The following is a 15,350-nucleotide window of genomic DNA, read 5'->3' on the forward strand; positions in this document are numbered from 1 at the left end:
ACTCACACAAATCTGTGTATCGGAAAATGTAAAGTTCAGAAACTGGTAGTCCAGGACTTAGGGTGACTGCCTGTCCCAAGGAGCGTACAGGCATTGAACTAGAAATGATACTTAGATCGACCTCAGCTGGATCCCTAGGGCAGCCTGACATTTTCCATTCCTCAAACCTCTTCACCAGAGTGGTCGCCTAATGCTAACTAGCACATTAACTATAATCCTTATTATTAGCCAAAAGGTGCTGGTTTTCGATCAGCATTTAACAATTCTGAGTCATGTTCTGATGATGACAGCCGCTTGCGACTTGGTCATTTGCTTGTATTAAGCATCCGATTACATGTGTTCAGCCAGCAAAATGCATCAGCCCCTGTACTTTTTCACAGAGCGTGAGTGAGGCTGGGCCATCCAGTGACCTGTCTGACCTCTGTGTCTCAGCCAGGAAGCTTCACAGCCAGGATGTAAACCCACATCTATTAGACTCTAAAACCAATAGCTCGGCCACCATGCAAATATACCTGTAATCCACACTTTCCATCAGATTTCTTTTTGAAGGGTTTTATAGGAGGAATTTTATTTTTTTTTATTTTTAATTTTTTTTAACGTTTTATTTTATTTTTGAGACAGAGGGAGACAGAGCATTAACGGGGGAGGGTCAGAGAGAGGGAGACACAGAATCCGAAACAGGCTCCAGGCTCTGAGCTGTCAGCACAGAGCCCGACGCGGGGCTCGAACTCACGGATCGCGAGATCATGACCTGAGCCGAAGTCGGCCGCCCAACCGACTGAGCCACCCAGGCGCCCCAGTAGGAGGAATTTTAAATGAAGGGCTTAAATGAAGACTCTCCAAGAAAACAGGATATAGCTGCTGTTTTACACTTGCTTCAAAGTACATAAAATACCTTATTTTTAAATTTTAAGAATTTTTTCATTAGACAAAATTCAAATGTGAATTTCAGATAAAAACCACACAGAATTAACTGTCAAATGTTGCTACGTTTCCCCTTAGACTTTCTGTAGGATAAACAGCCTGAATGTGTATATATGCGTGTGCAGATATGTATTTTTAAGTGTAGATTTATTTATTTTGAGAGAGAGGGACGGAGAGAGAGAGCAGGGGAGGGGCAGAGAGAGAGGGAAAGAGAGAATCCCAAGCAGGTTCCACCCTGTCAGCACAGAGCCCGGCACAGGCCTCAAATTCATGAACTGTGAGATCACAACCTGAGCCAAAATCAAGAGTTGGATGCTTTGGGTGGCTCAGTTGGTTGAGGGTCCGACTTCATCTCAGGTCATGACCTCGCAGTCCGTGAGTTTAAGCCTCGCGTCAGGCTCTGTGCTGACAGTTCAGAGCCTGGAGCCTGCTTCAGATTCTGTGTCTCCCTCACTCTCTGACCCTCTCCCACTTGCTCTCTCTCTCTCTCACTCTCTCAAAAATAAATAAACATTAAGAAAATTAAAAACAAAAAGAGTTGTATGCTTAGCCGACTCAGCCACCTAGGTGCCCCGTATTTCTTTACATGAAGAACATCATTGTGAACACATACACACATAAAAATATAGGTTCAACACCATTTTTGATACCTGCCTTGAAATACTTTTATAACAGACTTCTCTGTGCCACAGCGTGCCTGGGAAGAGAAATGAGTGATCATGAATAAGAATATTTTGCAATTTACTTAATAGATGCTAGGAGGAAGTCTTTGGATTTTTTTATAGTTTGTATTGGAATGTCCTAACTGTTCTCTATAGATAGGAGGATGGTAGAGGATAGGGTTAAGCATAGAGGCTTTCGGAAGCCAGACTGCCTGGGCTTGAATTCCAGCTCCCAGTTTCCCCATTTATTATCTGCATGACTTTGGGCAACTTTCTTATCTTCTCATTGCCTCAGTTTCCTGACCTGTACGAAAGGGAATAGTATCTAAATAGTACCTAAATGAGTCAGCCCATGTAACATGCTAAGAACAATGCCTGGCCCATCATAACATTCAATCAGTGTTTGTGTTTTAAAGCACATTCATCAGTATTATGTAAACATTCAAGCTGGTGAGTCATTTAGTCCAAAAACCCAGAGTCAGTTTGACGCAGCTGAGGCAGATATAGAAGTTTTTGGGGTTGATTCCTGTGGTGGGGACTGGGAGTCTGTATTGTTACAAACCTCTCCAGGTGAGTGGGTCTTAGGATCAGTCAGGTTCGTAAGCCACCGGTCTAGAACACTGGACATAGTTGGACAGAAATTGGATGGCGGGTGAGACCAGAACGATTCAGAACGGTGAGTTTGAGATAGTGCCACTAAGACACATAGTAGCCTTTTGTTAGTAGCATAGCAGGGTGATGTGATATTTAAAATTAGAACTTTGAGGGGCGCCTGGGTGGCTCAGTCGGTTGGGCGGCCGACTTCGGCTCAGGTCATGATCTCGTGGTCCGTGAGTTCGAGCCCCGCGTCGGGCTCTGTGCTGACAGCTCAGAGCCTGGAGCCTGTTTCAGATTCTGTGTCTCCTTCTCTCTGACCCTCCCCCGTTCATGCTCTCTCTCTCTCTGTCTCAAAAAAATGAATAAACGTTAAAAAAAAAAAAGTAAAAAAAAATAAAGTAAAAAAAATAAAATTGGAACTTTGTCAGCTGAGAACCAGTTGAAAGAGGGTCAAAGTAACGAAAAGGCGGAAGAAACCTTAGTTAGAGTAGGTTTCTTTCTGAGGTTAATCAGAACTTTTTTGCAGGGATATTTTTCTACTTTTGGTACTTTTTGTTTTTGTCTAGATGATGATGATGATGATTTTTTAATGTTTATTTATTTATTTTGAGAGACAGAGAGAGAGAGAGAGAGAGAGAGACTGCTTTGGTGGGGGAGGAGGGGGCAGAGAGAGAATCCCAAGCAGGCTCCGTGCTGTCAGCGCAGAGCCCAATGTGGGGCTCAGTCCCACAAACCATGAGATCATGACCTGAGCCGAAATCAAGAGTCAGTCCCTTCAACGAACTGAGCCACCCAAGCGCCCCTGTCTAGATTATTTTTAGAAGTACTCAGAGATACATTTTCTCCTTGTTATGATACAAGCTGATATTTATTTACCATGTGTTGGGCACGGGGCTAGCAGTTTTTAGGTTTTATTTCATGTAACCTTCCAATTAGCTGTATGGGGCATGTACCATTGTTCCTGTTTTACAAATGAAAAAAAAAAAAAAAAAAAAAACAAACAAAAAACCTCTAAAACTTGGGGGAAGTTAAATAACTTGCACAAGTTACAATACCCGTTCTCTCTTTCTTCTTTAGTAACACAAGGCCTATTATATTTGGGGCGGTAAGGCACCCAGTGAAAAAACTGCATTTCCCAGTGCCCCTTGCCAGTGGCCGTGTGTCTAGTTCTCGCCAATGAAATGCAAATGAGAGTACTATGTGGGTCTTCTGGGAAGGTTCTTGAAAGGGTATTGACTGTGCCCTGAGGTCCTTCTTCATCCCTCCTTCCTGATGCCCGAAACGCACATGTGGTGCCAGGAGCATCAATAGTCATCTTGGACTTTGAGGCTATAAATTGTGTGTGAGATGATGATGGAGAAAGAAGGAACTTTGGTCCCTGATGACTGTGGACCTGCTGTATCTGCCCTGGGATGCCTAGCTCTAACTTATATGGGAGATAAACTTCTATCTTACTGAAGTTTCTCTTACCAACTCATAAGCACAATCCTAACTATAATAATAGCTCATGCTTATATTGTGCTTTATCAAAGCTAGCCGTCTGCCACACACTTTTCTAAGTCGTTTCTATATATTTACTAATTTTGTCCTCGCAACAATCCCATAATGTAGGTAGTATTATTATTCCCATTTTGCAACTGTGGAAGTGGAAGCAAAGAGAGGTCCAGGGGCTTGCCCAAGGTCACATAGGTAGAAGTGGCAGAGCCAACATCACGCAGCTGGTAAGAGTTAGTCGTGGGAGTAGAACTCAGGTCTGTCTTATGCCCAAATCCATGCAACACGTGTATTACCCTTGTAGCAACTGTAACTGTCTGTGTGGCCTCCTTCATGCTCAGTGTGAATGTGGTGCCCTTTGTGCTTTTCCTTACCTTAATTTGACCGTCTGCTTTAACTCACAACGTGGAGGGCCACTAGCTGGGGGACATGAGAAAGAAACCCACGGTTTCTCCGGAAGATCAAAACAGCCTTATTGGGACCCACCTAAGGTCCCTAAACTCCTTAGTGAAACCTCCCAAAGAAATGCCATGGATGGATTCCAAAAAGTTAATTATTTTAAGAAAGCCTTCATGAAATCCTGTTTGCCATTACTGCCATTACAACATTATTTTGCTTCTTTCATCAAGTAGAACCCTGTCATGAACAGAATGGAGCGTTCCATCCACCCGACCGTCCACTCAACAAACGGTCGGCAGCTGCTCTCCGCCAGGCACTCTGCCCGGGGGTGGGATAGCGCAGCAATGACAGGCATTCACATTCTGCAGAGAGCGAGGCAGAAAATTAACAAACACACGGGAAAATATCAGGTACGTGCAAGGGCTACAACGGAAAGCGGAGGCTCCCTTAGGAGGGTTTCACTGAGGGGCAGATATTTGAGCTGAGACTTGGTAGTGAAAAGGAAGTTGCTGAAAAGATCAGGGAAGGGCCCTCCAGGCTGAGGGAACAGTGATTCCCTGGGGTCAGAACGAGTGTGGCACGTTCAAAGGACAGACAGCCCATGTGACAGGAGCAGGAGCAAGGAAGAGTGGGGCGAGGTGAGGTCCGAAAATTTGATGGGCCAGATCATGTCAGCCGTGAAGGCCAAGTTAGAGGATTTTACTCTAAGTGACAGGGAAGCTACTGGACGATTTTAGGCAGCACGGCGGATATTTGTCACTCTGGCTGGCCAGCATGCAAAAGTTCTTACTGGCGGTAATCACAAAAAGCCACGGAAGGCAGGGTCCCAGTTCTCACAATGGAAGCCAAGGCTTAGAAGGGATGATGTCTCCCCTGACATTTAGAACAAGGCCAATCAGATGCTCCAGTGTGGGACTCTGAATCATGAGGGTGTGTTTCAAAGGTACAAGGCCAGTTAGAAGTTATTAGGTGGCCATGGTGCAGTCAGGAGCGCAGAGATGAGTGTCCAAGGGCAGCGGAGTCCAGCCTGCGGTGATCGATGGCCACTGACACGTGGCTGCCCTAAGTGTCCTGGGGAAAGGAATCAGGCCCTGCCTCCTCAGCAAACCGTTCCAGGAGCTTCGCTGCGCAAGCCTCCCTCTGTACTTTGTTCCCCAGTCTTCCTCTCGGTTCTCTGGAGTTCCCGAGTACCTTCAATAAATTCCTCGTCTGTTTGAAAGTTAGCCAGTGCCGGTTTCTGTCATTGGAAGCCAACCGCCTTGGCTAATACAGCAAGGGAGGGATGCAATCTGAGGCACGTTTTCAAAAGATAACTGGCTGCTAAGTGGAAAATGGATTAAAAAGGGAATCAGCCAAGGGCCAATCAGAAACAGAAACCACAAGCGGGTATTTCAAACAGAGGGGCTTTAATATAAAGAAGTGCTTTCACAGGCCTCAGAAGGATGAAAGTAAAAGGAAGAATACAAGAAAAGAAAGGAAGAGGGTAGTAACCCAGGGATTAGTAACTGCAGAAGGGGCGCTCCTACCTCCTAAGGCTGGAGAACAGGTCATGTCACCTGTACCTAGGAGCTGGGAGGAGGGACTCCATGGCCCCACCTACTCCAAGGAAGAAATGACCCAGTATTTGAAGAAGTCATGATATTCAAATGACTGCTGTTATCAGTAGCTTTGATATGTATGAATATCGCCTGGATCCAGGAACAGCATGCCTTCCATCCCTAAGCATCACGCACTCCTTTCAATGGTGGCTGGCTCTTCCCTTTATGTTATGACAGTTTCTGGAGGGTCAAACATGTTCATATTGAAGTGGTCGTTATTGAAAGAAAAAAGATGGCAAGAGTTGATTTGCGATTAGAGATGGAATTGCCAAGAATTTCCTCCAAGAGCTTGGGTATGGATTTAATGTTAACATTATCAAGACAGCTACTGGGTACCCACTGTTGGGCAGGGAAGAGCCCAAGAGGGGATGGAGAAGCACCCAGAAACTCAAGCAGAGGGAAGCTGTTGGCACTTCTTGGCCCGATAGGGCAGGGGAGGGAGCTACAGTCAAGGAAGAAGAGACACCAAAGGAGCTAAGCCTCCCATGGGAGAGTAGGTGCCCATCTCAGCCTTTCTCTCCCCTCATTCTCAATCTCCTGCTGTATCTCCCAACCTGCTGTATCTCCCAACGGAAGACCAGAGGCTCAGGGAGTCCGGGCACTGCAGGGGGTGGAGACCACCCTTCCAGGCACCAGACAGGAGAGACAATGGATCAAAAAGAGAATATCAAATGTATACCTTGTAGGCAATGACTTTTTTCTCTACTTACTACATTGTATTTGTATGGCCCCTGAATGTCTAAGGTAGTTTCAAATCGGTTATTTCATTTTATATACCCAAAAGTACTTGACGGTTAATTTTATGTGTTGACTTGACTGGGTCACTGGGTGTCCAGACATTTGGTCAAACATTATTCTGGATGCTTCTGGGAAGCTGTTTCTGGATGAGATTAACTTTTGAATCCATAGACTGACTAAAGCAAATTGCTCTCCCTAATGTGGGTGGGCCTCATCTAATCCGTTGAAGGCCTGAATAGAACAAAAGGGCTGACTCTTCCTTAACTAAGTCCTCTGCCTGACTGCTTTCCAGATGAGGCACCGGGCTTTTTCTTGCATTTGAACTTGAATTGGAACATTGCTCCCCTTGGGTCTTGAGTCTGCTGGCTTTTGGACCAGAAATATACCGTTGACTTCCCTGGGTCCCTGGCTTTCTGACTACTGATCTAGGGCTTTGTCAGCCTCCATACGCATGTGAGCCTATCCTTATAATAAACCTCTCTCTCTCTCTCTTTTTCCTCCTTCTATATTCTCCTGTTGGTTTTGTTTCTCTGAAGCATCCTGACCAATCCCTATGAAATAGGTGGGGAGGTATTATCTCCAGAAAGAGGCAAATAGGACTGTTTGGAAGCCTTAGTAAAAGGACAGAAATTACAATGTAGGTGTTAGCTCTCATTCCTTTGCACCATCTGTTTAAACTATGTTCACTCTGTTTATGGAACTGTCAATAGTGGCAAAGGTCCCAGTGATCATTTTTTCTAAACAGCATCTACCCACTCAGCCAAATAAGACCTTGAAACTCCCTCTCTCTTTTCTTCCCAGCTAAATTGCTACCAAACTTTCCAATGATCCTTTTAATCTGTTCCCTTGCATCTTTTGCCATAATTTAGGCCCTCCCCTTTCTTCCCTGGAGTATGCTCACAGTGAGTACCTACACATCTGTGTGATTGTTGATTAAATTTATCGCCTGCACCAAGCTTAGGGTCCACAACCCACTATTGTGACGCTAACTCTTGTCACAACATATAAGTCTCAAAATATTCGTTGTTTAATCGTCTTCCTGTCTAGTCACTTTCTGTCTCTAATCGTGCTGCCAAGAGTGAACTTTTTGTTTTACTTGTTTTAAGAGTGAACTTTTAACATGCAAATATGATCTTTCCATTCATCTGTTCTTCATTCTAGCAGAAGTCATGAACTAGAGGCCTGTGGGCAAATCTAAAGATGTTTTGTGGGGCACCTGACTCAGGCGGTTAAGCATCTGACTCTTGATTTCGGCTCAGGTCACAATCTCAATTACAGTTCGTGGGTTCAAGCCCCGCATTGGGCTGTGTGCTGACAATGAAGAGCCTACCTGGGATTCTCTCTGTCCCTCTCTCTCTCTGCCCCTCCCCTGCTTGTGCGATCTCTCTCAAAGTAAATAAATAAACTTAAAAAAATAGTATTTCAAATCTCTTTGAAAAATTAAAATAAATTAAAATTTTTTGGATAATTGCCAACTCTAAAAATCTGGGTCTTTAAAAATCAGGAATTTAAGCTTTTCTGGGCAAGATTTGGTAACCTGGGCAAGTTTCCATGTCTTGTTCTGGCTTCTAGAGCCTTCTATTGTCTCACCCTGCCTCCAGTTCCTCCTGGGCTCCAAATTCACAGAGATTATTTACAGGGGACAACAGTATGCCTTCCCTCCTCTGTGCTTTTGCCCTGGGAAGTGTTGGATACCCTTCTGACCAATGTCCACATGTCATCATCCACCTTCTGACTTCTGCTCAGCCTACAAGATGGGGCTTGGTTCTTCTCCTCTATGAAGGCTTCCTCCCTGGCAGTAGTCATTCCTCTTCCTAATGGACTCCTCACGTTGTTTTGGAATTATTTGCAACTTGTACGGCCCCTTTTACCAGATTAAAGTAGTAATACAATTGCATTTCTCCTGTGTGTTAAATAAATTGCTCATAGCCTTCCTTCACTAATTAGTGGGACTCCGACTTAGAAAATGAAGATTAGAAAACCTCATCATGTTGATAATCCCCTAGTAGGCCCCTATTTTACACTATGGCTGATGCTGTTACTACTCTGTAAGGTTGAAATTGAAAATTGGTTTTCGGGGCACTTGGGCGGCTCAGTCGATTAAGCATCTGACTTGGGCTCAGGTCATGATCTCGTGGTTTATGAGTTCGAGCCCCGCGTCGGGCTCTGTGCTGACAGCTCAGGGCCTGGAGCCTGCTTTGGATTCTGTGTCTCCCTCTCTGTCTGTCCTTCCCTCACTCATGCACTGTCTCTCTCTCTCTCTCTCTCTCTCAAAAATAAATAAACTTTAAAAGAAAGAAAGTTGGTTTTGTAAAATAGTATGTTTATCTACTACAGGGATGATAGCCTTTCAAGTTCATATTCCTCAACTGTCCTCTGAGGGGAGATTCCTTCGGGTTTGTCCTTAGTTAGAAATGTTTCTCTTTGACTCTTTAACTTACAGTCTCGTGCTCATCCCTCCTCTCAAAGCCCACCCTGCATACCAGGTCGGCTGGGACAGGAGGGGCTTTCCAGGGACTCCCCCTTTGCCCTCGTTAAGTTCCTCTTTGGGGCCTGTTTCCCCTGTCTCACCAGCGGACCTCAGTAGGGACCATCCCATTTATCAGAGAGATTATAATAACATTGCACCTCACAAAGGAGAGGGTCCAAGCCTCTATTCCTCTCTTCCTGGGAGGCTCCTGGTCTACTATGCAAAATACCCTTTTTCTCCTCAGCAGGCCAACTCCATACAGGGGAACAATGGGGAAGGCCAGGCTTTCTTATGCTGGGAGGAGTGTTCTGTTACTCTCTTCCTTTAGACCAAAGGGTGCCTTCTTTCCTATATTTACACAAAATAGAGGGACTCTCCAGCTGATTCTTCAAGCAGAGACTTGCTAGCAGAGACTAGTACTTTCTATCTGGAAAGCAGGCTCTGGAAATTTGTCACTATGACAGCTTTACTCGATAAGAATTTTTTCGATTTGTACCTTGTCTTAGGTGGGGTTTTCTGTAAGATAGACTTAGAGGTGGAAATTTGCATGCAGACTGTTTTGGGGAGAATGTTCTCAGGAACAACACCTATAGGTGAGAAGAGAAGCCAGATGGGGCAAAGGGAGGGGCTGGACTGTGATACAGTTGTAGCAAAGACCTCAGCTGATCCCACAAGGAGCTCTGGGGCTAGGATGACCCTTCAGTGTTATCTCCAGGAGGAAGTTGGCCTTATATCCTCTCAATGACCAGTCATTGAACAGTCGAGGATGTGGACTGCCCCGGCTCTCGAGGTCCCTTCCTTGGGGAAGGCAGCTCCCATCAGCCAAGGGCATTTTCTGAGGGTAGACTCATCTGTGAGCCTTTAACGTTAACACACTCTCCACAAGTGGGACCAAAGCATCTCAGTCTTATTTGTTTGTTTGCTTACTTACTTATTTATTTAAGTAATACACCCAACAGGGGGCTCAAACTCACAACCCCGAGATCAGGAGTCATCTGCACTACCAACTGAGCCAGCCAGGTACCCCAAAGTGTCTCAGTCTTGAAGGGAAAACCTGTCAGTGCACCACAGTGCCCACTGTATACTTATCCCGACACAGTTTATTTATAGCTGTCCTCTCCGATATACTCTAAGCGTCTTGAAGGCAGAAAAACAGGTGTGCCCAACCGAGTACCTGAAATATTATAGCCACTCGATTAATAAGTAACAAATGAAGAAATGCATGCATGCATGAATAAATGCATGCATGAAAGAGTAAACAGAAGGTCAATGATTCAATAATAAATTATTATTAGTTGCATTTGTGCAGAACTTTACATATGCAAATTATTCATCTAAAATATGTTATAAATATGTAAGTGCTGCAAGCAATAATTTCTAATAAAACCTGTCATCAAAATGAATTAGTAGTTAGTGGGCACAAACTAGGAGCACGACCCTGCATTAGTCAAGCCTCCCAGAATGCATCTGCCTTAATAGTAGAACTACTTAAAGGTTTCAGAGCCGACATCCTAATTCATCTCTTAAATTGCTTTTTAGACCCTCTACTTTGTTAGATAAATTTCCTCTCATCATGCCTAAGTCCTGTTTTCATTATATACTGTTACCAAAGTTTATTGAGCATTTTATCCTTTCTGTCAACTGTTTTACCTTGGCTGTTTTTGCATCTCTTCTGATGTTTGTAATCTTCTTGCCAGTAGTCCAGTTTCTCATGCGGTTTTTGTTTTGACTCTCCAGGAGAGCAGCTCCCGTCTTCCGGGAAAAGCTCTGTCACAACCCCATGTAGCCCCCATGTGAGTCGGGGTTGTCAATCGTAGAACCCTGCCCCCAAGGCCACAGTGATTGGCTCAGGGGTGAGCACATGACCCAAGCTGGACCAATTACAGTTCTTCCCTGGGAACTTTTTCTACCTTAGGGAAAAAGGAAAAGAAGCCAGGACAGAAGAGGGCTTTTTTTTCTCTCAGCTTGTGGGGTTTCTTGTTAGGGTGCACAGAGCTGCCAAAGACCACCCACCACTACCACCACCCTTGAAGGGACCCTCCAACAACAGGAGAAAATGAAGTCAACTCAAGGAGAGAAACAGGATGAGAGGTAGGAGAGTCCTGAGACCTTTCAAATCCCTAATTCCGGGAGCCAAAATCTTAGAGACTCCCTGTTTCCTGAGCTCTCAAGGCTTAGCTGTCAAATTCTTCATCCTGGGAGCCACCTCAGTCTACTGCCAGAAGTCTCCCTCTCAGCTTAAGCTAGTTTAAGTTGTGTTTCTATCACTTTCTACCCAGAGACTCCTCCCCCAATCCCCTCCTTTTGCTAAGATCACTTTGTAGCTCATTGGATTTAAGTGTTAGTCTGAATACTAACCTTGTGTTATCAAGGTAGGCCACCTACCAGAGGTGACAGAGCACAGGGTTTAAGAGCATCAGCTTAAGAGCCTTGGGTACACAGCCTCTCTTCACCACCAACTAGCTAAGTGACCTAGAGTAAGGTCCCTGAATTGTCTCTGCCTTAGCTTCTCATCTGTACAATTTGCAAAACTGTAAAAGGGTCATTGTGCACATTAATGGGACTATATCCTTACAGCTCTAGAACAGCACCTGGCACATAGCAAGAACTCAATAAATACAGCTATTAGAGTCTTTTCCCTCTCTGGTCATTGATGTCTCTCATGGCACCATCACCCTGTGGGATTCAATACACATTGATTCAATACAGGACCTCAAATTTCTTTCACTGTTACTTTCAGATTGTTAAATAAGTGTCTACCTTTGACATTTCATGGCCTTTTTCTTGGACCACATTCTCTGTCTTTTTCTTTCTGCCCATGGTTTCATTCCGATGTTCCTTCTTGGTTCTTTTTAACAGCATCATTGTCTTCCTTCTTTGCAAAATACTTTTTATTATACTCACTCACTGGAACATTCCTACTACAAGGAGCAATTTGCTGTATGTTTATTTTCTCTGGAGTCATCTCTCCTTTATGGAAACAGAGTTATTTATCAACCTGTGATTGAGCTTTTCCTGGTTTGGTTAGGGCATGCTGAAAACTGCCCCTATAATTGCATGGCCCTGTGATAATGCTTTTTTTGGCCAGGACACAAACCACAGTCAGAAAGGTCTTCCTGAGTTCCGAAGGTCAAGCAATTAGAATTTTCTCAGGCTTTTAGAGGAGTGGAAGCAAGGCCTCTCCTCGGGGAGCATTTGTTGGTCATTCTTTAAATGAGTACTAGGCACCTGGGTTCTAATCCTGGTTCTGTACCTCCTCTCAGGGTACCTGACCTCTCGGAGCCTCAGTTGCCTCATGGGCTGCACGGATTTACAGCACAATACCCTGATTTTGCATGAAAGATTAAAATGAAACAATATGGTAGTTTGTGAATTGTAATGTGCTGCATAAATGGGAGATGCTATTAACGCAAACTTTCGTAGGAACCCGGTGACAGATATAAAATAGGCTCTTGTTTTCTTTAATTTCCTTTGCACACAGGACAAACTCAGGATACTTTGGTGAAGAGCCACACTTAGGATTTTCTTGAGTAAGCCAGGAAAATGTCCCTTTAGAAGCTCCAGAGAAAAGACACATCAAGGGATACTTTCAATTTGTAAACCTCACTGGGGAAAAGGTTTTAGGAGAATAAAATAACCCACGTTATAGCCTCTCAAAGCGGCCTTCCCTTATTTTACCCTCCTTGCCATCATTCCTGGATCCTCCATTCTTGCCCAACTAGGCCTGGAAGTGTCATCCAGAAACTCTCTTGCCCCATCTAGCTTACGTAATACAGAATGGTCTAGTGCCCACCTCCAGCCCCACACCTCCTCCCCTCCCCCCGCCCCCTCCCCCCACCTTCAGTTGTTATATAGGCTCAGATTTCCCCCACCTGCAAGACGGGAATAGTTAAATCCAGAACACATGCCTGGACAGAACATTGTGGGAATACAGAGAGGTGACTAATGCTGCCTGGGGAAGTGGGAAAGACTTCACAAAGAAGCTAATTTTAGAGCTAAATCCTGAAGGGGAAGGAGGTGTTGCCACAAGGTAAAGGGCTGGGAAGGAGCCCTGCTCCCTGTGCCCCAGCAGAGAACAGCTTGCCTTTGACAAAAGCGTGAAAGAACTTGCTGTGCACAGGAAACAGCAGGTAGTTGCTCCCGGCTGGAGTCAGGGCTGTGTGGGTGGAGATGGGCCTGGTAAGCGAAGGCCGATGGTTGGGGAAGGGGCTAGGGAATCCGGGCCATGCCAGCCTGCAGCACCCACTGCTCCACAGCTTCCCCTAAAGCTGCAAGGAGGCATCACTTTTCGGTCCCAACCTTTGAGAGGCAGGAGTTAAGAACACTTCCAAGGTGAGCTCCCTGATCAGTCTGAGGTGTCAGGGTTAGGGTGGCTTCATCTCCCTCATATTTTCTGTCGTGAGTCCTCCTTAGTCTTTCTCTCTGGGGACAGAGGGCCTCTTATGCAAATAGGAAGCTGGTGGCCTGCTGTAACAGCTGTAACATCCCAAGGTTGCCGGGGTCAGTATTCAGATCAGGGTTTCACTTCTCCTCTGCTGTGCCCTAGCTGCAGACGGCGGCGGCCAGACACTTCTCCCTGCCGGCTTCCACCTTGGTTAAGGGGCTTTTACAAGAATTAGATTATGTGTGGGCTCCTCTGCTCCCAGGCTTGCCTCTTTCCCTGTGATCCCTGTCTTGGTGAAAGACATCAACATTCACCCAATTGCTAAAATCAGAAACCTGAGAGTCGTCCTTAACTAATCCCTCTTCGGAATACCCATCAGCTGGTGCTGTCAGTTCTGCCTCCAAAATCTACCTTTTCTCTCTCCACCTCTCCTTCCTTAGTCCCAGTCTTATTTGACTACCAGACCATCTCCATAGTGTCCCAACTGCTTTTTTGCCACTCGTCACCGCCACAAAGTAGCCAGAGCAATCACTTTTGTTTGCTTTGTTTTTTGTTTTTTGAGAGAGAGAGAGAGACAGAGGGAGAGGGAGAATCTCAAGCAGGCTCCACACCCAGTGTATATCTGGATATCATAACCATGTGCTCGTGACCTGAGTCGAAATCAAGAGTCGGATGCTTAACTGACTTGAGTCATCCAGGCGCCCCCAAAGCAACCATCTTAAAATGTTAATCAGATGTATCTCTCCCCGGCTGAAAGCTCTCTAGTGGTATTCCATCTCACTGATCATAAACTCCAAAGGCCTTATCCTGGGCCTCAAGGTCCCATAGGAGTTGGCATCTGCCTTCCTGTGCCCCGTCCTCATCACTACTTGCCACCAATCTCCACTAGCCTTCAGACAATGCCTAGAACATGCCAAATGCAGAGCGCTTCCATGCCTTGAGAACTTGTCCTTCACATTCCCTTGAGAACTTGTCCTTCACATTCCCTCCTCTTGAAATACCCTTCCCCTGACTTTTCATATATCTGGTTCCTTCTTGGCTGAAATGTCGCCTCCTTGGGTTGTCTCGTCTGTCCTCCTCGTCTACAGTAGGTCCCTCTATTTTCCTCTATCACCATATTCCTTTCCTCATAGACTGATCACAGTTTATCATTACTTATTTACTTGCTTGCTGTTTTAGGTCTCTAGGCATAGATCTTGAGAAGAGCATTCAAGTACAAGTGACATATCAAGGAATGATTTCCAGGGGAGATGGCTAAGGGAGTGGCGGTAGCAGAGTAGGAAGGGGGAAGAGGACAGAGAAGGGTGGGATTTCGGGTAAAGCCCCAGCCTCAACCTGATTCCATAAGGCAGCTCAACAGCATAAATCCTGCCTAAATTTATCTCAACTTGAAGCAGATGTGCCGCATTTTCCCATTCCTTCACCAGTCAGTCATTGGCCAAGGGTTACTGGGGGCGGGGTCAACACCCAAACACTTCCAACTCCCTGCAGCTGCCCAAGAGCAGGTGTGGCCATCAGGGCAGACACACACAGGAGCCAGAGCAGAGGCACACAGAAATAGTGGAAGGGATCCCAAGGAGGAAGGCTAGGATAGGATAGTACAGGCTACACTTGCTGATTGACTGCATCCTGCATAAAAAAGGAAGTCCCCCCAGAGCAGATACCTTATCTCCTGTTCACTCTCATATCACAGATTCTATTGGCATAGCACCTGCCACATAGTTGGCAATCAATACATTTTTTAAATGAATGAACGAATGAATGAAGCTCCCGGTACAGTATGTGGCATAAAGAATGTTCAATTAATATTATTGGAAATTACATGCTTTTTCCCCCTGCTTTTAGGTTTATAACCATAAGAGAGAGATGCTTAGGCATAGGGCTTCAGAAACGTGGGCTATTAAGAAAAAGTTCTGGAAAGAGAGAGACTGACCCTGGAGAGGCATCTGAGGTATTAATAAATGGATATCTCAAGTATAGTTGGAGGCAAGTAATAGAGGTGGGCAGGGGAACAGGGAGAGTCTAACCTCCAGACAGTTGCCCACGTCAGGAAGTCACAGCGTCAGGGTTCCAGGCAACACAGG

This window comes from Panthera tigris, chromosome F2 (assembly GCF_018350195.1).
Source record: "Panthera tigris isolate Pti1 chromosome F2, P.tigris_Pti1_mat1.1, whole genome shotgun sequence".
NCBI classification, from domain to species: domain Eukaryota; kingdom Metazoa; phylum Chordata; class Mammalia; order Carnivora; family Felidae; genus Panthera; species Panthera tigris.